The sequence below is a fragment of the Nuphar pumila genome, chromosome 14 (genome assembly GCF_984573655.1).
Source record: "Nuphar pumila chromosome 14, dmNupPumi1.hap1.1, whole genome shotgun sequence".
NCBI lineage: Eukaryota > Viridiplantae > Streptophyta > Magnoliopsida > Nymphaeales > Nymphaeaceae > Nuphar > Nuphar pumila.
Window position 1 is genome coordinate 42,340,555 of NC_143262.1, and position 23,085 is coordinate 42,363,639.

Below are 23,085 nucleotides of genomic sequence, written 5' to 3' on the forward strand. Positions count from 1 at the left end.
CACGGTGAAAACTGTGTGGTTGATTGGGGTCGGGTACATACTTCTCAAAGGCTGCCCTATAGGCATGCAATGTTCGTCAAGTAATTGTAAGACCGGCAGGCCCCTTTCTGAATTTCTCACCGAGGAAGACGGTGATGGCGCAGCCTTGAGTGACATATATTTCACCCGAACCTGATAGAGTTCATTGATGGCCTTCGTCACTCAGAGGTATGGAGGTCGTGGTTATCCTTAAATATCTAAGGATTGAACCCAACTACTGCAGTAGCAGAATGCATTCGGATACCTAGTAAGGATCTCTTCCGGTATGCTGTACCGTCCTACTAGGGGGATGGGGTCAACAGGCCTCTGGGGTATCTAAAATACATAGAATAATCAACCCCCAGATCGTCGCGTTGTCGCCCAGATATGAGTCCCCTAAGCCCAGGGGGAGGTGCAATTATCAAAACAAAGCATTAGCTTAGGTACAATGCTACTTTGAATGTATGAGTGGATGACGTTGTTGAGTCAGTCCTGCATAACCTTTGTGAAGGTGTCATGGTCGGTATACTACTGGACCGATTGGGAAAGAATCCCATTGATATCCGTACGACTAAGTGAAGCTCGGAGAGCTGTCCTTAGATTCGTAGGATACGGATGTGCCAAGCATAAAGGCTTGAGCTAGACATCCATTCGTGACTCTGAGGAAGTCAAGGCTAAGTCGTAGAGACTTGAGAGGTTATTCTAACTCACAGCCCTGAAGAGGCTTATGCGAAGTCATGACGACTTGCGTGGATGTTCAACTCATAGCCCTGATGAGGCTTTTGCGATATACGCTAAGTCATGGAGGCTTGAGCGTCGTATTACGAACTGCGACCCTGAGTGGTCTATGCATTTACTTGAGTTGAATAGATAGGTGTTTGCCTACTTACCAGACCATCAGTGGTTCTGACCCCGTTTAATGGGGATTTCAGGTGTTGAACCTGCGTGGCGATATGCAGAGCAAGGCGGCATCAAGTTCCAGGGTTTCTCTAGACAGAGTTGTACTGCTTCCTTTTTATTGAACCTTCACTGCTTTTCTAAGCAGTAGTGTTGTAATAAACATGTGCTTTCGATAAAATGGAACACTTTGGTGGTCAATGAGTTGCTTGGCCACATACCTGCAACGTGCTCGGAGTTTTCTAAAATCGACGACTCATTATCGTCTTATTCCGCTGCTAAAAGCTTTTCTAAGTTCCGCTGCAAAGAAAAAAAAAAGAAATCCATGAAAATTTTAACTTAGCTTTGTTTTGGAAATCCGGGGCGTTACACAAACACTCTAGAGGTCATAACTTCCTACCTGAATGAAATCAAGAGATTTCTATGAGCCAACTTTCTAAGTTACGTCAATACGAAGATAATGGCCTACTCAGAATTTTTCAGAAAAAAATGTCGAAAACTCGACTTTTTTGCGGGACGCACGAAAATATTTGTGGGAGCCACAGAAATATTTCTCAGAAAATATTCTAGAATATTCTAGAATATTCCAGAGCCTTCCAGAACCTTCCAACACCTTCCAGAGAATATTCCATGGAATATTCCTTTTGGATAAGATCAAACAGTCAGATGGATAAGATCAAGCTGAATTTCTGAAAAAGCTAAAAGGCATTTTGGTCAAATGGGTTGCTTAGCCCCTAAGCAACCTCCTCTATAAATAGAGGAGCCCCTCTCCTTTAGAAAATCGCCAACCCCTCTCTCTCTCTCCTCCTTTTCCAAACCTCCCCTACCTAGCCTAGCCCACCTGAGCCTACCTAACCTGGTCTGAGCCTGCTTGATCTGGTCTTAGCCTGCTTGACCTGGTCCTAACCCACCTGACCTAGGTCTAAACCGAACTGAACTAGTTCAAACCCAGTTGACATGACTTAAACCTAGTTAGGTTTGAAGTCAAAGTCAAAGTCCTTTTCCGTTTGAAGTCTAGAGTTGATCCTTTTTGAAGTCGAACCTCATTCGAAGCATCGAAGCATTCCGAAGTCGTTTCTTTCTCAAATTGAAGTAAGTTCGCTTCATTAATCCATCCCTCTCAAGTATTTGATTTTTTGTATATAGCATATACTTTCTGAAGTAGTATATTGCTTTAGTTCTTGGTTGAGCCCCTTTTGGACACTTTGGTGTTCACCTGCTCGCCTCGTAACTATTGTCGGATATATATGTTGAATACTTCGTTTTTAAAAATGGTATCTTACCTTAGTTCTTGGTTGAGCCCTTCAGAACACTTCGGTGTTCACCCGCTCGCCTCGTAACTATCGTTGGATGCGGATCTAGGTGTATATCTGTTGATTCTGCCGACGCGTCTTATATTACACAGGCTATGTAATTTATCTTTGTCGTCGCGTCGTATGATGCCAAGGCTACTGCTTTCTGCTATTTTCGATTATGCATTTACTTACGTCGTCGTGTTAAAAGACAGCAAGGCTCCTGCTTTCTGCAAATATATATGTAGAATATTTCGTTCAGTTACACACCCTGAAGAATAGTATATGCATTTCTTTATGCCGCCGCTGTATAAAGCACAAGCTTCTGCTTATACAACATATATGGCGCGTAAATGAGCATTCAAATGGAGATCAACTCTAAATCGCCAATGCGATTCCCTTACCGCTCCTCGTTCAAGATTCTGCTTGACGAATAAAGCCCATATTGAAAAGGCTTTGCTTTTTGGCAAAATGCTTTTTACGTAAAGACTAAGTCAATTACGTATGGTCTGGTGTAAACACCCAAAATTTTTATCATTCATTCCCAAACAACCCTCCTCGGGCAGTGCCAACCCTGTTAGGTCATTGTAGGAGTCAAACCCTGAGTCATTTTCAGAAAAACACCATTTTACCCATTTTCATTAGGAAAATTACAATTTTACCCCTAGGTCATTCCGGAGCCCAGTCAGTCGGAGTCAACCAAGCTCAGTGGTCAGTTTAAAATAGTTAGAATATCAGTCATCTTAAGCTCATCCGAGCTCACAATGAACAAACCATTTTCATTTCTGACAATTCCTGCCAAAATGTGATCATTTCTTCAGAAATGAGCTCATTTCTCATTCAAATCTAAGCCAATTGTCTCCAAGTCAGTCATATTCCCTAGAGTCTAGCTTGAGCTCACCAAGAGTTCAAGTCCTCCAGATTTAGTTTAAAACCATTTCCAAGTGTTTAGGAGCCCATTTTAGTCCATTTCAGCTCTTTCAATTGAAATTGAGCTGAATCCAGTCAATTGAGCTAGTGTTCGAGCTTCGATTTTAGTTCATGTAAGTATTACTGACCTTTATTTTAGGTCAAAGCCAGCTCAGATTCCTAATTCACTTCACTTCAGTGACCATTCCGTACCATTTCTCTAAAAATGACAGTATTTCTTGAAAATTTAGTCGGATAGTCCAGTTGAGTCAGTACCTTGTCCGTTCACTTGAGTTCTGAAACTCTAGAATCCAGCTCAATCCAACTCATTTCAGTTTATTTTAGCTCAAACCCTGATTTTCTGTGTCACTCTAATCCAGTAGAGTCCAAAAACCCATTTCTTCAACCATTTTGCAAATTTTATCAATTTTAACACTTTTTGAACTGGTACAACTGTCAATCGGGGTCTAACATCCAAAATTCTTCATTCAGGATCTGCATTTCGCATAGCATTTCATGTCATTTCTCAGCATTTCATAACATTTCATCACATTTCATTTCATTTTCGAAGTCCAGAACTCCAGTTTTATAAATTTTAATCCAGATTGAGTTTTAAAAGTTTTCAGAAATCAATTTCAAGCCCTGAGTTTCCAAAATTGACATTTTTACCCCCGAAATTCTAAATTTAGAAATATTTTCTCAAGAAAAATAATTTGGATTTATTTCAAACTCAAATTTTCAAATTCTATACTGGATTTGCTTCGCAACGGGGTATTAAACTTTAAAATTCGAGCTCATTTCAAAAACTGCCAAAAATAGCTCGTTTCGTCTCGGAATTTTCTAAAAAGACTATTTTACCTCTCTAATCTTCAAAATGAATTTCAAAATTGAAATTTGGACCCTCTCTGAATGGCCCATTCATTTACATTTCTATTTTATTAAAAAAAAAGATGTTTCTTTTTATTTGCTTGTTTTTGTTTTTATTGATTTATTTTAGAGAGGTGGGACCCACAAGGGGGTCGCCCAAACCTCCAGCCTCCTCTCCCTTCCTTTCTTTCCTTTTTCTTTTTTCCTTTCTCTTTCCCTTTCTTCTTCCTTTCTTTCATTTTCTTTTTCTTCTTTCTTTCCTTTCTTTTCTTCCCTTTCTTTCCTTCCTCCCTTCCTTCCTTCCTTTCCCTCTTGCCCTGCCATTCACGTATACCTCTTCCCTCATTAAACCCCTCATCTCCTAAAAAGCTTAGGTCTTTTGATGATTTTGACCTAGGTCATTACAAGAAAAGCCATACGGCTGCCTCTAAAACCCAATCTCATGCCTCTCTCTCTCTCTCTCTCTCTCTCCCTTTAGCTCTCTCCTTCTCTCCCCTTGGCTGATGCAGCCACAACAACCATCTTTAACACAGTTCAGTCATCTTCTTCCCTGCTCCAGCTTCAAGCTTCAGCAGGTGCCATTGTTGCAGCCAGCCATCTATCTCACGCCAGCTACACCAAGGTGCACCCCTCTCAACTGTGGAAGCAGCTGGTCCAGCCACCTCCGAGCAACCGCAACAGCCCTTCCATAGCCAGCAACCACCATCCTCTTTGCAGCCACAAGACTACAATCACCAAGGCAACTCCCTTTTGCCTAACACTACCTCTTTGTCGATACAAGGGTGATGCATGGACCTTCCTTGTGACTTCGAATCGTAGAAATTAGAGAACCCACTGGCTACTTAAATGGTGAGATTCCTCCATCTAATGGATGAAATTTCTCATTTTGAAAGCTATATCAAACATAGATGATCATGCCTCCTTGAAAATATTTTCCCCATACTGTGTTGTTGAGTTCACGTTTCAAACATAGCATCATTTTTTTTTGTATCTTATTCATCTTGCATGCTTAGGTTAGATTTTATTAGGCATTCCATTGATAGCTTGTCAATCATGATTTCATGCATATGAGAATATCATTATTTTATGTTTGAATGTATTCAATAAATCGTGATCTTTTTAGGGTGGATGCATACGTTTATTAGTGGTCATCTAAAAAAAATGAAGATCTTTTGAGATTCGTATTCTGCCCAAAAAAATGAAATATTGAATCGGATTTCCCAGACCCCTAGGTAAATCTCGATTTTTCTTTGTCAGGGTGTAGGCGGACCCTAATGCATCGAGTCCCCTCAATTTGTAGCATGTCTGCAAAAACTTTCAACACGAAAGTTGTTCCTAACATATTTTCATGTCATTTCTCAAAATTTTGAGATTTTTGGAACTGTTTTAGTATTTTTCTCGAAAATTTCTTTTCTGTCTGACAGATTCCAATATCCAGAAATTTTAGAGATTCGGGTCTCTGATAATAGTGTGCCCTTTTCCAAACCGTGACCCAAATACCAATGATGCAAAAAGATAAAATTTTCCTCTGTTTGTCAGGAACATTTTCTCACAATTTCAGCCTTTTCCCCATCTGTTTACTATTTTTCCCATATTTTCTACCGAAACCTGTCTGTTTCCCGTAAATCCTCGAGTCGCCGGATTTCGATCCGACTTGCTGGAGCTGTACAGATCCGACCATAGGTTAAAACAAGAATGTGTAAAAGGAACAAATCCTTACCTTTCTGTCCTTTATCACCCAATAAAATTTGGGAAATTTTTATGGAAGTTTGGTATCCGAAATCCCCTTTAAAATCAATATTTTAGACAAAAATCACAAAATTTAGGGTTTTTATTTGAATTTCTATATTTAAAAATACAAAAAAATAGTTTTTCAAGCTCCATTCTGTTTATAGGGTTAATTTAGGTGTCCATGCCAAATTTGGCTTAATTCCAAGTTCATTTGAGTCATATGTTAATTTATCTTTAAATTCAGAAGCGAAAATCAAGCGAAAATCATGTTAAATTTCATATTTTATTATATTTTCACCATTTTAAGGTTTTTATCATGTACATGAGCATGTAGAATCATATTAGAGTTAATTTTAATGTCATTTGCATTTCACATTTTTCAATTTTGCAAAATTTATTTCAGAAAACCCTGGTTTCAAGGCCATAGTCTTGTTATTAGGAGCATTTTGGTCATTTTGACCTAAATTTTGAACTTTCAATATTTAATTTCATAAATTTTCATGCATATCATCATATTTCATCATATTGTGTTTGATTTATTTCATTTGATTTTTAAAATTTACAAAATTTCTTTCAAAAAACCTTGATTTCAAGTTCATCAAGGGTATTTTAGTCATTTTGACCCCAATTTTAAAATTTTAAGTTTATTTTCGAAATTTATTCATTATTTATCATGTTTATATCAAAGGGGGTATGAATTTGGGTTTATATCTGAATAATATTCGACAATTTCCCATATTTTTGAATAAATTCAAAAAAACCTATATTTTTGTGCTAATCTTGTTTTCTAGTTTTGCAAGAACATTCAAGAAGAAGGCTTAGTTATTTTATTTCTTTATTTTATTCAATTCAATGTAAAAAGCAATGTATTATTTGGAATAAGAGTTACATTTCTGCTTAGAATAGGGTTGCATTGCATATAGTTTAATTTCTGCAAATTTCAATATTTGATGTATGATTCATGCACATTTATTTCAAATTCACTATGGTTTACACGAATGGCACATGCACAAGCTCTTATGGAGTTTATAAACTTGGTGGGATTTGTATTTATGACCATAGTCAGAATACGAAGAAAACCAAGATTTATGAGCTTCATATTATCCACATTCAGCCTACACTCTTAGGCTAACTTCAAAAATGCACTGCATTTCTCAAAGTTTCAAAAAAGATTTCCCAATTCCTCAATTGAAATTCCCTTTTAAATTCACATTCATTCATTCATATCATTCAAATTGCATTATTCCAACTTAAATTTCAGAAAAATCAATTTTCTCAAGGATTTACCAAGTCTTTCTCAGGATTGGATTTTCTGAGAATCCTAAGTTTTTACATGAGACTTCAAAGCATTTCCCAAGTTCAAATCAAGATTTTCCAATGTTTTTAAAATTCTCAAACTTGAAAATCCCAAGTTTTTAGAAATCGATTTTCTCAAAGATCCAATTTCATGAGAATCCATTTTCCATTTAAAAAAATCATTCTCCAATGAATTTCCTGATTTTCCAAGGATTCTCAAATCCATTTCCTCGGAAAAGCACTCAAAATCGATTTTCCAAAGATCAAGTTTTCTTGAGAAATCACTTTCCAATGCAAATTTCTGATTTCCAATAAAATTCAATGATTTTCCTAGGAATTCCAATTTCAAGTACTTTTCCAATCATTGTTCAAGCATATTTCAATTTTTCAAAGCAAACATCATATTTCTCAAACTTGCATATTTTTTCAGAATTTCATAGCACTGCCTGATTCTTTGTGCATTCTAGGAAAAATAGAGCATAATTTAGATATTTGAGTCAAGTTAAAGCACATAATTGATCCTTGGTTCAATTACCCCTGGTAAAGGCGCCAGGAACGGTTGAACCTCGTACCGACAGGCGGATCCCATTCCACAGAATTTTCCCGCAAATTTTCAAAACGGAGGCAAGTAAATTTTCAAAACCATTTTCAAAACTTTGTTCGAGTTTGACTTGCGAAATTCGTTTCTCTCTCGCAATAGAGGGGGGGAAATTTTGCGATGATAACAGGTTTGGCGACCGTGATGGGACCTGTCTTCACCTGATCAATTATGTGCCTTAACTTAGCTCAATTATCAAAATTATGTTCTATGGAATGTCAGCTTTAATTCCTGATATCATGTGAACCTAGGAGCCTAGACTTGAACCCAGCTGACATGGATTGCATGTAGACTAGGCATGGTTTGGTAGGACCAATTGAGGAGAATTATTCATGCTCACTTAGACTTAGGTCTGAAATACAACACTCCTCAATCTAGGACTTGTATGAAAACAATGTTTGCTTCTTCAAAAAAATTCTAAATTCTATCTCTTTAGGACTTAGAGCCCTCTGTTTGTCTGCATGTGATCATTTTTCAAAAACCACCCCACCTATGTCTACCCGGTTTTCACGTTGTTGGGCTCTCTTCCAGAACCATAGTTCGGGACAGAGCCTCACAACTGGGCCACTTATTTGGGCTAACACCCCCCTGCCATGTACCAAGGGCCATAGTCCAACGTATATCGGCAGGCACTCAAGGATGTTGGGAAAACAAAAGCCTAGACCCAGAGATGATTTTTTATGCCACGTACGTCGAGCCTCGACTTGAGTATATCGGCATAGCATAATTGGACACAGTTGATCTAAGCCTAGAGTCAGGATTAGGGTCATAAAGCTCTTTCAAAATTGATGCATTTAGAGTAAGCTTCTTAGGGATTGTTGTATGTGCATAATTGTTTGTGATTGAATGTATGCTTTTTTTTCGTCTTATTTTCTCATATCTTTCCCAATTTTTCCAAAATATCAGTCAATTTTCCAAAATACCTCATTTTTCATCTTTTATGAAATATCTCCTTTTTCTCAAAAAACCCTGGACAATTTTTCCAAATTATCCACCTTTTCCTCAAAACTCCAGGAGGTTTTCCATTCTTTCGTTCCTCTGGACTTCGAATTTCCAGCTTTTTATTTTATCCTGCCTGCAATTTTCAAAATTCTTGTATTTTTTTAATGTCTATATCCAATCTTCTTATCTTTTAGTCCAATGGCATCTAGTCAGCTCGATTTTGTTTTTCTTGAGGGTCACATCTCCTACGAGGTGCGACAAAGTCTTCCCGAGCATCGAGCTCTAAGCACCGGACCCTTCCTCCTCCGGTGGTACTACATTTGGTTCAAAAACTTCTCTCGTATGTTTTCGGACCACTTGAGCGATTGCGGGTTGGAACTGGCATCCGCAGAAAGTTGATAGTTAACGGCAATCTGATCCATGCACTGGCAGAGCGGTGGAATCCGCGCACTTGCACATTCTGGTTCCCGTGGGGCGAGATGACCCTGTTGATGGACGAATTTTCAGAGATCATGGGATTGCCCGAGCCAGCCGGTCAGCCTGGAGATCCATTAGAGCAATAGTTTTTTATCAATGTCAAGGGTCTGGACCCTAAAGATGCTATAGGTTGCATGACAGGGTGCAAGTCTTGGCCATTGATTGAAGAAAACGAGAATGAATACGTGAGCCTAATCGAGATCTACCGACAGTATGGGGAATTCACAAAAGTCAGCACGCTATCCAGAACAGCTCAAGAAAGAATCCAGCATGCGATGGTTCTGTGTATAGTGGGACTTGCTTTCTTTCCAGATGGACAAAATTATGTGGATGTCAGAATAGTTCAGCTTCTGAGAAGATGGGGAAGTCGACAGACCAGCCATCTTTCGATAGCCATGGCCGTGCTTGCTTTTCTATACAGAGGATTGACCTGCTTCACACTTGGAGAGTTCATTCTAGTTGAGGGATGTACTTATGCACTTCAGTCCTGGTTCCTTCAACATGTACCGACCAGGGCTAGTTCGTTCAGATACAACGGCAAGGAGCTCCTTCTAGTTGCATGGTATTGATTCCTGATCGATTATCTACAGGAAGAAAAAGTGGTATGGGACTATTTTTGTAACGCCCCGGATTTCAAAAACAAAGCTAAGTTAAAAATTTTCATGAATTTCTTTTTTTTTCTTTGCAGCAGAACTTACAAAAGCTTTTAGCAGCAGAATAAGACGATAATGAGTCGTCGATTTTTAGAAAACTCCGAGCACGTTGCAGGTATGTGGCCAAGCAACTCATTGACCACCGAAGTGTTCTATTTTATCGAAAACCACATGTTTATTACAACACCACTGCTTGGAAAAGCAGTATAGGTTCAATAAAAGGAAGCAGTACAATTCTGTCTAGAGAAACCCTGAAACTCGATGCCGCCTTGCTCCGCATATCGCCACACAGGTCCAACACCTGAAATCCCCATTAAACGGGGTCAGAACCACTGATGGTCTGGTAAGCAAGCAATCATACGTCCATTCAACTCAAGTATATACAATGACCACTTAGGGTCGCAATTCGTAATAACAATGCTCAAGCCTCCAAGACTTAGCGTATATCGCAAGAGCCTCCGCAGAGCTATGAGTTGAACATCCGCTCAAGTCTTCATGACTTAGAGCAAGCCTTTTCAGGGCTGTGATTTGGATAACCGCTTAAATCTCCAGGACTTATCCATGACCTCTTCTGGGTCTCAAAGGGATGTCTAGCTCAAGTCTTCATACTTGGCACATCCGTATCCCACACATCTAAGGACAGCTCCTCAAGCTTCGCTTAGTCGTGTGGATACAACACAGGTCTTTGCCCAGTCGGTCCAGTCGTATACCGAACATGACACCTTCACAAAGGTTATGCAGGACTGACTCAACAACGTCAACCACTCATACATTCAAGCATCACTGAACCTAAGCTAATGCATTGTTTCGATAATTAACCTCTTTCACCCTTGGTACGCGGGCGAAGCAATTGTCCGGGCATCAACTCGACGTTCTAGGGGTTGATTATTCTATGTATTTTAGATACCCCAGAGGTCTGTTGACCCTATCCATAGTAGGGCAGTGTGTTTCAACTAGGAGAACCCTACTAGGCCCATATTCGGATGCATCCTCTACTTGCAGTAGTTGGGTTCAATCCTTAGATCTTAAGGATAACAATAACCCCAAAACCCATGAGTGACTGAGGCCATCGTGGACTCTATCAGGTCCAAAGTAAAATACGTGTCACTCAAGGCTGTACCATCATTGTCATTCCACAGTGAGCATAATTCCTGAAGGGGTCTGCCAGTCTTACAAATACTTGGACAGATATAAGCATGCCATTCAGGCAGCCCGTGCTTTAGCACTACGGGAGTATGTACCCGACCCCATTCAGTCTGCCCCAACACAGTCATTACTGAGGGGGTACCCTAACACGATTTTCAACTGCAGGGTAATTGCGACCTTAAGTTTTATTCATATGCATGTATAACACCGCTCTTGGCACTGTGGCCACCACGAGCATCACACCTCTTTTGGGTGGAAACAACACACTCTGGCTCATCAGCCCTTACGAGTCTAGTTGCGTAACCGTTCTCAATGAGCATGCATATGACTCGATCTAAATAGATCGGCTACTCGGCGTATTTTTACGCAATGAGTCCAAACCTAGTCAAGGTGCAACCTCTACTCCGGCTCAGCGGCCCTTGCAGGCACAGGGATACGAGCCGTTCTGGCATCATTCCATCAACAGACATCATTATGCCGTTCAACTAGTTTCGGCAACTCTTCTGCTAACCATTTCGTCAACACCTCCCCTGCTCTACTGGCAGCGGTGCGACGAACCCTTCTACGATGTAGAAGGCATTCCATGAACTGGGTAGCACTCTGCTATATGTCAGAGTATCCTGCTACGTTCTTTCTGAGTTATTCTTAGCTTCTCCAGAATTTTCAGCAGCACTTCCTCTCTTTTATGGAGAAAGTGTGCGTTTCTTTTATCCATTAAAGCGGCATCTCTCCTCTTTGGCGGGAAATCGCTATGCTTAACTCGAGAAATGGATGCGCACCATTGTGCGTACTTTGCATCCATCAAGGTTGCAGAAACCCTTGGCCATAGCCAGGCCATACGTAATTGACTTAGTCTTTACGTAAAGAGCATTTTGCCAAAAAGTGAAGCCTTTTCAATAGGGGCTTCATTTGTCAAGCAGAATCTTGAACGAGGAGCGGTCAGGGAATCGCATTGGCGATTTGGAGTTGATCTCCATTTGAATGCTCATTTATGCATCGTATATTTAGTATAAGCAGGAGCCTTGGTGTCTGTGATTATCGCAAAAATTTTTCTCCCATAATATTCTCTCTCTTCCTTCTCTTTTCCTTTTCGACCTCTATTTCCTCCTTTTTGAAGGAAAAAAATAAAAGGCAGAAAGAAAGAAGAGAAAAGAAAAGAAAAGAAAAAGGAGAGAAGAGGAATTCTTTTGCGGAGTCTCACTTGACCTTAATTTTGAAGATATTTGAGAAAATAACTCGCCTCCATTTTGAAATATTTGCGGGAAAACTGGGAGACGGGATTCGCTCGTCGGTACGAGGTTCGACCGTTCTTGGTGCCTTTACCAGGGGTAATCGAACCAAGGGTCGAATTTATGCCTTTTGCTTTGTTAAGAAATTATCTAAGAATTTATTTTAAGTCTAAATGCATAAAGAATCATGCTTGTGCGAATGCAAAGATGTATGCTCTTTTTGAAAATGATTTAAAATTTTCCAAGTGTTTCTGAGATGAATCTGAGGATAGAGTGAAAAATGGTTCTTAACTCAGAACTTTAAGATTTAACGCTCTATGTTTTTGGAATAATCAGAGCTTGAAAAAACAATTTAGACTTTTGAGAGGAAGGATCTTGAATTTGGGATAAAAGAAGAAGAAAGAAAAATTTTAAAGTCATAAATGGATTTTGAATCAGAATAGAGATGGAATGGAATTGAATTCTAACTTTTGAAGTTTGAAATCAGAAGGAAATGTGGAAAATTTAAATAGAATTTGAGAAATAGAATTGATTTGAAAGTTGGAATTCAAGATGGATTTTGAATCCAAAGTCTGGATTCTAAATAGAATTGAGATTTAAAATTGAATTCTGGATTTAGAATCTGAAATGGAAGTTGAATCTGAAATTTTGAGATCCAAGATGGAATTGGATACTATATCCTAAATGGAATTGGATCTGAAGTCTGGGATGGAATTTGGATCTGTAGTCTAAGACCCAAGGTGAAGTTGGATTTTGGATCCTAAGATGGGTTTTGGATCTGAAATCTCAGATCCAAGGTGGAATTGGGATCTGAATCCTAGAATGGATTTTGGATCTGAAATCTAAGATCCAAGATGAGATTGGATTTTGGATCCTAGAATGGATTTTGGATCTGAAGTCTGAGATCTAAGGTCAAATTGGATTTTGGATCATATACTGGATTTTGGATCTGAAGTGGAATTGGATTCTAGATCCTAAGATGGGTTTTAGATCTGAGATCTGAGATTCATCAAGTGGAGATTTGCACCTGAAAATCTGGATGCAAGTTGGGATTAGGATCTGACTTTGGATTTGGATTCCGAAAATCCAAATGAGACTATTGAAGATGGATCCGGGTTTTGAAAACCCAGATTGAATTTAAAATTCTTTGAGATTCAAAATCAATCTCAACTTTTGATTTTGATTTTTGAAGATGAACTTGATTTCGAATGTGAAATCAGAAGATAACTCAGAAGTTTCAAAGTTAAATTGAACTTTTTGAAAAAATTGAATTGAATTGAAATTTTGAATTTGAATGTAAGATGATTTTCTTTTTAAGATTCCAAAGTCAAATTGGACTTTGAAATTGAGATAGAATTGGAATTTGAAATAGAAATTGAAGAAGAGATATTCACAATCACTTGGATTTTGAAAAAGAAATTTTGAAAATATGATGCCACTCTATCCTAAATGATGAATGAATTTAAAAGATCTGAAATTGGATTTTGAAAAGCTATTCCATTCCTTAAATGAATTAAAAATGAGGTTGAAGATATAATATATCCCTGACTATGGTCATTGAATATATTATATAATAACCACATTTAAATTCAAGTGAAGAATAAAATATATTTTTGGTGCTTTTATAGAATTTAAAATGAAATTAACTCTCAATATACCCTGACTATGGCTATTGGTATATATATTGAGTTAATTTTAAATTAAATTCTGATAAAAGAGGAAAATATTTAAAGAAAATATGCTGATTTTTGAAAAGGGATCTAGTGTTATTTTATAAAAGATAAAAATACTGAGTCTTGTTTACATCCTGACTATGGCCATTGATGTAAATCATCAACTTAGGATTAATTACCTCTTACGAAATAGTGCACGTGCCATTAGTGTTTCTATTCATGGATTTTTTTTTTTAGAAACAAAGAGAAAAATAATATGAAAACAAGCCTTCCAGGATACTTACAATGCGTGCTCATTCTACCTAATACAGGAAGATATGAAAGTTTTATCAACACCTAATTATTAAAACCTTTCAACTGAATTTAGAATTGAATTTAATGTTCCTAACTAAAATAACATTTTTAACTTACTACCTGCAAAACAGAGTTAGTATAGAGCCAGATTGCAAACAAAAAAATATGAAAGATGATAGAAGATATTAAACCAAATCTAGGATGTTATGCTCATATGGAAAATATACATGGAGATGCCCTCATTCAAATAAGAAGGTGAAACTTACCTCAACCGATGGAGCATGCTTGTGGAAGATAGATAATGTTGTTGTGATCATATACTATAGTTTGTAGTTGGGAACATGACCGTTAAATGAGTAGGTGCTATGTTGTAGTGAATACACAGGTAGGTGCATTTGTAAAGGAATGGTCATGCAGAGGTGACAGTAGCAATATGCTGCTATAGGGGGCTATGAGGTTGCAGCAGGAGGTGTTGGCTGCTGTGAAGGAACAACTGGCACAATAATGAGATGTTGTGGGTTGTGCATAACCAGTTGGTGCTGGAGTGTGAGAGAGGGTATATAACAATACAGGTTGATATTTGACGATGGAAGTGAAGATAGTATTAGGAATGATGGCAAATAGGAAGTATGGAGAGAGGATGTGAATAATGTAGTTTGGAATCACAAGGAGCCATGAAGGTTGTGCTACGAGGAAAGTATAGCCATCTACAGGGATATGTGGTGCAATGGAAAATGAAGGCCAGGTAATGCTGGCTATAGGAAGAAAGTGTTGTGATGGAGGAGCTAAAAGTGACTGGAAAATAGGACAGCAGTAGATATACAAGCAGCAAGTTAAAGTGATTGGTAAGTAGACATGATTGGTCACTGTAGTTTATATGCATTGTGAAATGGAGGTGTCCTACCGCAGTTTATACACAAACCTCACGAAAGTATAAGCAACAACTTGTCATCCTGTTTCAATCCCATTATTTGAACTATATACATCTGCTCTGATTTTAATAAACCGATTGACCCAAGAGGTTTATAATGGCCAGTGATGAAGAAGGCAGTGTAAAGGTTTCAGCAGGAGGTGATTGTATATGTGTAACAGTTACAGGAACATATGTTATGCAGATGCTTGGTACTTTTTTTTAAGTGATTGTCGCAGCAGAGCAGACATTACCCTGTGTGATATGCTATCAGACTTATGGCTTAAAACAAGTGACACTAGTTAAAAGATCATTTGATGTAATAGAACATTCAGAGCTAGACAATTGTGATTTTTCATGAGACCCAGAGAAAGCCAATAAGTGACATCTGAAGTATTGAATACATTCATCCCCAAACAGTAGGTGCACATCTTTCCAGGAGAATAACCAGGTAATCTAGTGATGACTTCTATAGATCATTGAACCAATTATGAAGTACCCTAATAATTTCATGCAAGAGAACTGGCAAACAGGGTTTTAGGTACCCTTCCAGCTGGGGATTCCTGAGTGGTGGTACCTCTCCGACAAGCTGGATGAATAGTCAGCAGACCCCATTGAGGTCAGATGAGGGTTATAGCAGGGGCTGAAAAATGGATATTAGGTGGATGTATAGCAACAATGAGCCGAGACGACATTCATATTCATGCTATCTTAATTGCTACATCTCTCCACACTAAACTGCGGCTGCGGGCTAAACAGAGGTTAGTTAAAACTTAATGATTTTGAATGAGTACCATAGTTTAATTCTGGCTTGGTCTTTTATTTAGAAGGCTTGGTGATTATATACAGGTATACTCGTTTTGTCTGATTACAAGTAGACACTTTTGTCTCCTTATCTCTGCGCACCTTCATTTATGGCATTACATTTCCTATAATGTAATGCCATAAATGATTGTAGTAGAACATTCAGAGCTAGACAATTGTGATTGTAGCAGCAAAGCAGACATTACCCTGTGTGATATGCTATCAGACTTATGGCTTAAAACAAGTGACACTAGTTAAAAGATCATTTGATGTAATAGAACATTCAGAGCTAGACAATTGTGATTTTTCATGAGACCCAGAGAAAGCCAATAAGTGACATCTGAAGTATTGAATACATTCATCCCCAAACAGTAGGTGCACATCTTTCCAGGAGAATAACCAGGTAATCTAGTGATGACTTCTATAGATCATTGAACCAATTATGAAGTACCCTAATAATTTCATGCAAGAGAACTGGCAAACACGGTTTTAGGTACCCTTCCAGCTGGGGATTCCTGAGTGGTGGTACCTCTCCGACAAGCTGGATGAATAGTCAGCAGACCCCATTGAGGTCAGATGAGGGTTATAGCAGGGGCTGAAAAATGGATATTAGGTGGATGTATAGCAACAATGAGCCGAGACGACATTCATATTCATGCTATCTTAATTGCTACATCTCTCCACACTAAACTGCGGCTGCGGGCTAAACATAGGTTAGTTAAAACTTAATGATTTTGAATGAGTACCATAGTTGTTTAATTCTGGCTTGGTCTTTTATTTAGAAGGCTTGGTGATTATATACAGGTATACTCGTTTTGTCTGATTACAAGTAGACACTTTTGTCTCCTTATCTCTGCGCACCTTCATTTATGGCATTACATTTCCTATATACTGCTTCATTTGCTAGATTTCCCCATTGTAATAATAGCTTTTTCAATGTTATAGTTATTCATAATGTAGCATCAGCAAGGAAATTTCACAAAAACATTTGACATTCTGTGAAAGTCTATTTACTTACAATCCCTTAATATCTCCTGTATATTCCTTCATTACACATTTATTGCACTTATACATTAGCCATACCTTCATGTTTCTGTACATACCCTTCATTATGCTACAAACACCCAACACATGTTTCACACTCCCCGTACCCTTTTCACCAGTACTTTATAACACTCCCACATTCAGCTGCACCTGTATTCACTTGCACTTCCTTTGTCACAACACACTATTCACTATGATAGCAGCCACTTTATTGGTAGCATGGTATATTGCACATGTGCTCCAATACCTATATATATGTATATGTGTATATATATGTATTCTCATCCTTATAAAGCATCATATGTACATTCCTTTTGATGTTCTCTCATTAAACACTTAGGTAATATCAGATACATTATAGTACTATCATAACATCTGAATTTCTATCCATACTTGGTGTTTTGCCATATAAACCTTATCTTGCAGGGATGTGTGAAATATCGATTTTCTCTCTGAGATAAGGATTTTATCATTTTAATTGATGTAATAACTTGATAAGAAATTATATTTCCAGCTTTTAGGTAGAATGAATGAGCATTGTAAACGTCATGAATTACTTGTTTTCATACATTTTTACCTTTATTTTTCAAATTTTCACAATGGTAAAACACGAATGGCACGTGCACTATTTCGTAAGAGGTAATTAATCCTAAGTTGATGATTTACATCAATGGCCATAGTCAGGATGTAAACAAGACTTAGTATTTTTATCTTTTATAAAATAAACACTGGATCCACACTGGATCCTTTTCAAAAATCATCATATTTTCTGTAAATATTTCCCTCTTTTATCAGAATTTAATTTAAAATTAATTCAATATATATACCAATGGCCATAGTCAGGGTATATTGAGAGTTAATTTCATTTTAAATTCTATAAAAGCACCAAAAATGTATTTTATTCTTCACTTCAATTTAAATGTAGTTATTATATAATATATTCAGTGACCATAGTCAGGGATGTATTATATCTTCAACCTCATTCTTAATTCATTTAAAGAATGGAATAGCTTTTCAAAATCCAATTTCCAAATTATTTCATTTCATCATTCAGGATAGAATTACATCATATTTTCAAAATTCTTTTAAAAAACCCAAGTGATTTTGAACATCTTTTCTTCAATTTCTACTTCAAACTCATCAATTCTATCTCCACTTCAAAGTCCAAATTTTGACTTTGAAACCAAATTCAAAGTTCAATTTAACTTTGAAATTCTTGATTCATTTTCTAAATTCCAAATTCAAGTTTCAAATTCAAAGTCCAATTTGACTTTGAAATTTATTCTCAAATCAACTTTGAAATTCCAAAAACCAAAGTTAGATCCTAATCTCAACTTAGATCCAGATTTCCAAGTATGAATCCAACTTCATTTTGGATCTCAGACTTCAGATCCAAAATCCATTCTAGGATCCAGATCTCCATTCCAATTTGGATCTTAGGCTTAAGATCCAAATTCCATTTAGGATCTAGATCTCAATTCTACATTGGATCTCAGATTACAGATCCAAATTCCATTTAGGATCAAGAACCCAGTTCTACTTTGGATCTCAGATTTTAGATACAAAATCCATTCTAGGATCCAGAACCTGATTCTACTCTGGATCTCAGACTTTAGATCCAAATCCATTTTAGGATCCGAAACCCAATTCTACTTTGGATCTCAGACTTCAGATCCAATTCTATTTTAGGATCCAGAATCCAACTTCACTTTGATCTCAGACTTCATATCCAATTCTATTTTAGGATCCAGAATCCAACCTCACTTTTGGATCTCAGACTTCAGATCCAAATCCATTCTACGATCCATAATCCAATCTCGGATCTCAGACTTCAGATCCAAATCCATTCTAGGATCCAGAATCGAATCTCGGATCTCAGACTTCAGATCCAAATACATTATAGGATCCAGAATCCAATCTCGGATCTCAGATTTTAGATCCAAAATCCATCTTAGGATTCAGAATCCAATTCCATTTTGGATCTCAGATTTCAGATCCAAAATCCATCTTTGGATTCAGAATCCAATTCCATTTTCATCTCAGATTTCAAATCCAATTCATATTTCCAGGTTCTAAATCCAGAATTCGATTTTGAACTTTATTTAGAATCCAAACTTTGGATTCAAATTCCATCTTGAAATTCCAGATTTCAAAATCAACTTCTATTTCAAATTCCAATCCTTAAATCCAATTCCATTTCATCCTAACTTTCAAATCAATCCCATCTTTTTCAAATCTATTTATATTTCCTAAATTTCCTTCTGATTTTAAAGCTTTAAAGCTAGAATTCAATTCAGTTTTCAAACATTCATCCAAATTCAAAATTCTAAATTCTAAATTCAAAGTCCATTTATGACTTTGAAATTTTCTTTCTTCTCCTTTTATCTCAAATTCAAAATCATTCCTCTCAAAATCCAGATTTATTTTCCCAAGCTCTGATTATTTCAAAAACTTAGAACTTTAATCTTAAATTCTAAGTTAGAAACCATTTCTTCACTCTATTATCAAATTCATCTCAGAAACACTTGGAAAATTTCAAAAACATCTTTCAAAAGAGAGCATACATCTTTGCATTGCACAAGCATGATTCTTTGTGCATTTTTAGACTTAGAATAAATTCTAGATAATTTCTTAGCAAAGCAAAAAGGCATAAAATTCGACCCTTGGTTCGATTACCCCTGGTAAAGGCGCCAGGAACGGTCGAACCTTGTACCGACGAGCGGATCCTGTCTCCCAGTTTTCCCGCAAATATTTCAAAACAGAGGTGAGTTATTTTCTCAAATACTTTCAAAATTAAGGTCAAGTGAGACCCCGCAAAAGAGTTCCTCTCTCTCTTCTTTTTTCTTTTCTCTTCTCTCTTTCTTTCTGCCTTTTATTCTTCTCCCTTCAAAAAGGAGGAAATAGAGGCTGGAAAGGAAAAGAGAAGGAAGAGAGAGAAACCACAAGAGAGGAAAATTTTTGCGATGATCACACCTTCTTATTTCATAGTTACGCCTTTGTACACACCGTTGGTTACACTGTTTCCTCGTGTTGCACTTATCTGTGGCGGCCGCCCAGACTCGCAGCTTCGCTGTTCTTTTTCCACATCTGCTTTGCGCTGAATTTCTACTTAAACCTTTAAAAAAAAAAAATTGTGCAAGTTTTGCCAAGGTCGGGGTTTGGGGCGCCACAGTGTTTGGTATCAGAGCAGAGTTTAAGTGTGTGGTCAGAGCTTCATCGTGCATCATCCATTGCACTGTAAGTATAAGTTAAGTTTCTTTCATTCCCTTATTTCCTGCTTTTTTTTTAGATAGTTTGTGTTGTGGTTCTGCTTATGTGATAGATGTCGACAAACCCGACTTACGGCAAGATTTTGGAGGCTCTCCAAAACCTGACTCGAGGCGAAGAGGCCCTGAGTGGAGCTGTGCGATATTTGGCACGTAATGTGCATATGTTGGCACCTCCATGTGCCAGATGTTTAGAAGATCACGCGGGGCAGATCTGTCCTCGTGAATTGGCTGAGTGCCCCTACTGTAGTCTTCGTGGGCATGTCGTACAGGAATGCCAGACGAAGCAGAGGAATGAACTTTGGATGAGTAATGCAGAAGACATCGAAGATGTATCTTCGGTCTCTGGACCATTGGTTGTGGAAGTGGATAGCCAGGACGGAGAAAGGCGCTGACCGATCGATTCTCCCCAGTATTCTCTGGAGTCCTACCCCTATGCTGTTTCTTCAGAATACGTGCCGCCGATTCTGAAGAAAGTCCAGGAGATCTCTGACACGCCGCTGAGGAATGTTGTTTCTCCTCCACGTGTTAGGCCAAGGCACTATGGTAGTCAGAAGGACTATAAGGACTTCTACACTAGCAAGTCATGAATTTGTGATGTGTTGTTTCGATATTAGAAACACGGAGTCAGTGTTTCGTTTTTGGTTTTGTCGTGCGTAAGTTGTTGGTAGAGCTTGCTCAACCCTATCTTGATGAAGGGTACTTCTGTAATGTTGCAGCTTCTTATTAATAAAATAGAAATTTTCCCATCTTCGTGTTTTTGTTGGTTGCTTACGCATAGATTTTTGCATATTTAGATGGCGCGGCGCACCAGATGTGATGACCTTATGGAGACTCTGAACAACCCTACAGAGGTTGTGGGTCAACAGGCTGAGACCATGAGGAACATGGGCGAGCACCTCTAGCAGGCCGCCCAGGGTCAGGGAACACCTACCCAGATTCCTGTTACAGCAGTCCCATATAAGCAATTTATGAGCTTGAACCCTCCCTCGTTTGATGGGAAATCGTCGCCAGAAGCAGCCGAAGATTGGATCAGAGAAATAGAGCGCATCTTTCGTGTGTTACAAGTTGGTGATGATCGGAAGGTGGATTTTGGGACATATCGTCTCAAGAAGGACGCGGAAAGGTGGTGGACGACCACTTGGGAGATAAAATTCGACAACAAGTCTGTAGAGTGGGACCAGTTCGTGGAAGCGTTCTACGCAACTTACTTTCCAGCTCACGAGAGGAGCCGAAAAATGCAAGAGTTTCATGACCTCCAACAGGGTAGTTCTTCTCTCTCTGAATATGTCACACATTTTCGCAGCCTGGAGAGGTTTTGTCCGAACTTATACACGATAGAAAATGAGCGAGCTCTTAAATTTGCTCGAAGGTTGAAGCCGGTACTACAAACGAAGGTGTACACCCGTGCACCTATGACGGTCGATGAGGCTTTAGAGACGGCCTCCTTGCTTGAGTATGACTAGACCAAATCGCAGAAGGCTCCCGCACCACGTCAACAGCAGCAGAATCATGGCCATGAGAGTTGGCCAAGGAAGAGGCATTTTCAGAAGAACCAGGGTGGAAGGAAGTTTCGTCCTCAGTCAAAGAAGCAGCGCAACAACAACAACAACAGTAATAGCCGCCAGATTCAGTATCAGAACCGTAGACCCCAGTACCAGCAATGCCAGCAGCCGCAGCAGAAGCAGCTTAACGCGGCTAATCCTTTAAAATCTAACCATCCCCTTATTCCACAGAAATCATTGGCATTGACAAGATGGTTTAGACAAGAGCTCGAAAAGAGACTACTCCTCAGCACAGTGACCGTGAAACTGAAGCTATGAACTCTCCCAAGTCAGCCAGAGGGCAGGGTCAGAATAAAGGCGATGACATCAATTCTGCTATGTACAGTTTGTTTCAAAAGATGATGGCTAAGATGATGTCAGAACAAGTTGAGGCTAGTCAAAAGAAGACTGCTCCAAAGAACAAACTGAAAAAGAAAGCTGTGAAAAAGCCAGTCAGGATCGCTAAATAAAAGGTCCAGCCTGACACCACTTCTGAGGAATCAGAATCAGCCAAAGAAGAATCAGAGGAAGAAGAGCAGTTTGTCTACCAACCAAATCCTCCGCAGTAGTTTGTGAAGATCGCTGCAGAACCCGAATCAATAAACAAGGATATTCCAGCCAATGATCTGATGCACAAGCAGATGAGGGAAATGAATCGGGCCATCAAGGACATCCAGGCCAAAAGCAAGGGCAAACAAACTTACTCTGGTGAAGATTTTTATAATGGCCTAAACGGGGACGACAATCTGAAAAATCTCCCTCGGAAATTTCTCAAATTTGACAGAACCGGCAACCCGAAGGCTCATTTGGCCACTTTCTATGCTGAGTGTGGCCGCTTCAAGAAGGATAACCGAGCATTATTTATTTGTTTCCCTCATAGCCTAGAAGGTATAGCAGCCAGGTGGTATGCAGACCACATTAATCCTATCGAACTACGAGAGTTCGATAAAGTTGTGAATTTGTTCATTGAGTGCTTCATGTTCAATGTCAAAGCGTCACTGACTCTCAACCAGCTATACAATCTCAAGCAGAATGAGAATGAGAGAGCTAGTGAATTCATCCACAGGTGGAGAAGCACCTGTAACAGAATGAAAGTTCCCATCCCAGAGGAGCACGCTTTGCAAATCATTTTGAACAACTTTGCTCAGCCTCTAAGGAACCTCATTTCTACATCGCCTGCCAAATCATTCATCAAGTTAATTGAGAGAGCCGAGTGGCTCGAGACCGGACTAGACAATGGCATGTATGAAGGTTATCCTTTTGTTAGAGGGAATCCTAAGCAGAAGAAGAAAGCACACGTTGCTTATGCTACAGATTTTTCCGACAACAGCAGCGGTTCTAGCAGCAAGAAGAACAAGAAAAACCGCAACAAGAACTCAGGGCGCTTCAGGGCCGAGAGGACGAACTCTGCAGCCCAGAAAGGGAAGTTTGTTAAGCCGCAACCCGTTCAGCAGCCTGAGAAGCCAAAACACGAAGGATGGAGTTATGATCGGGA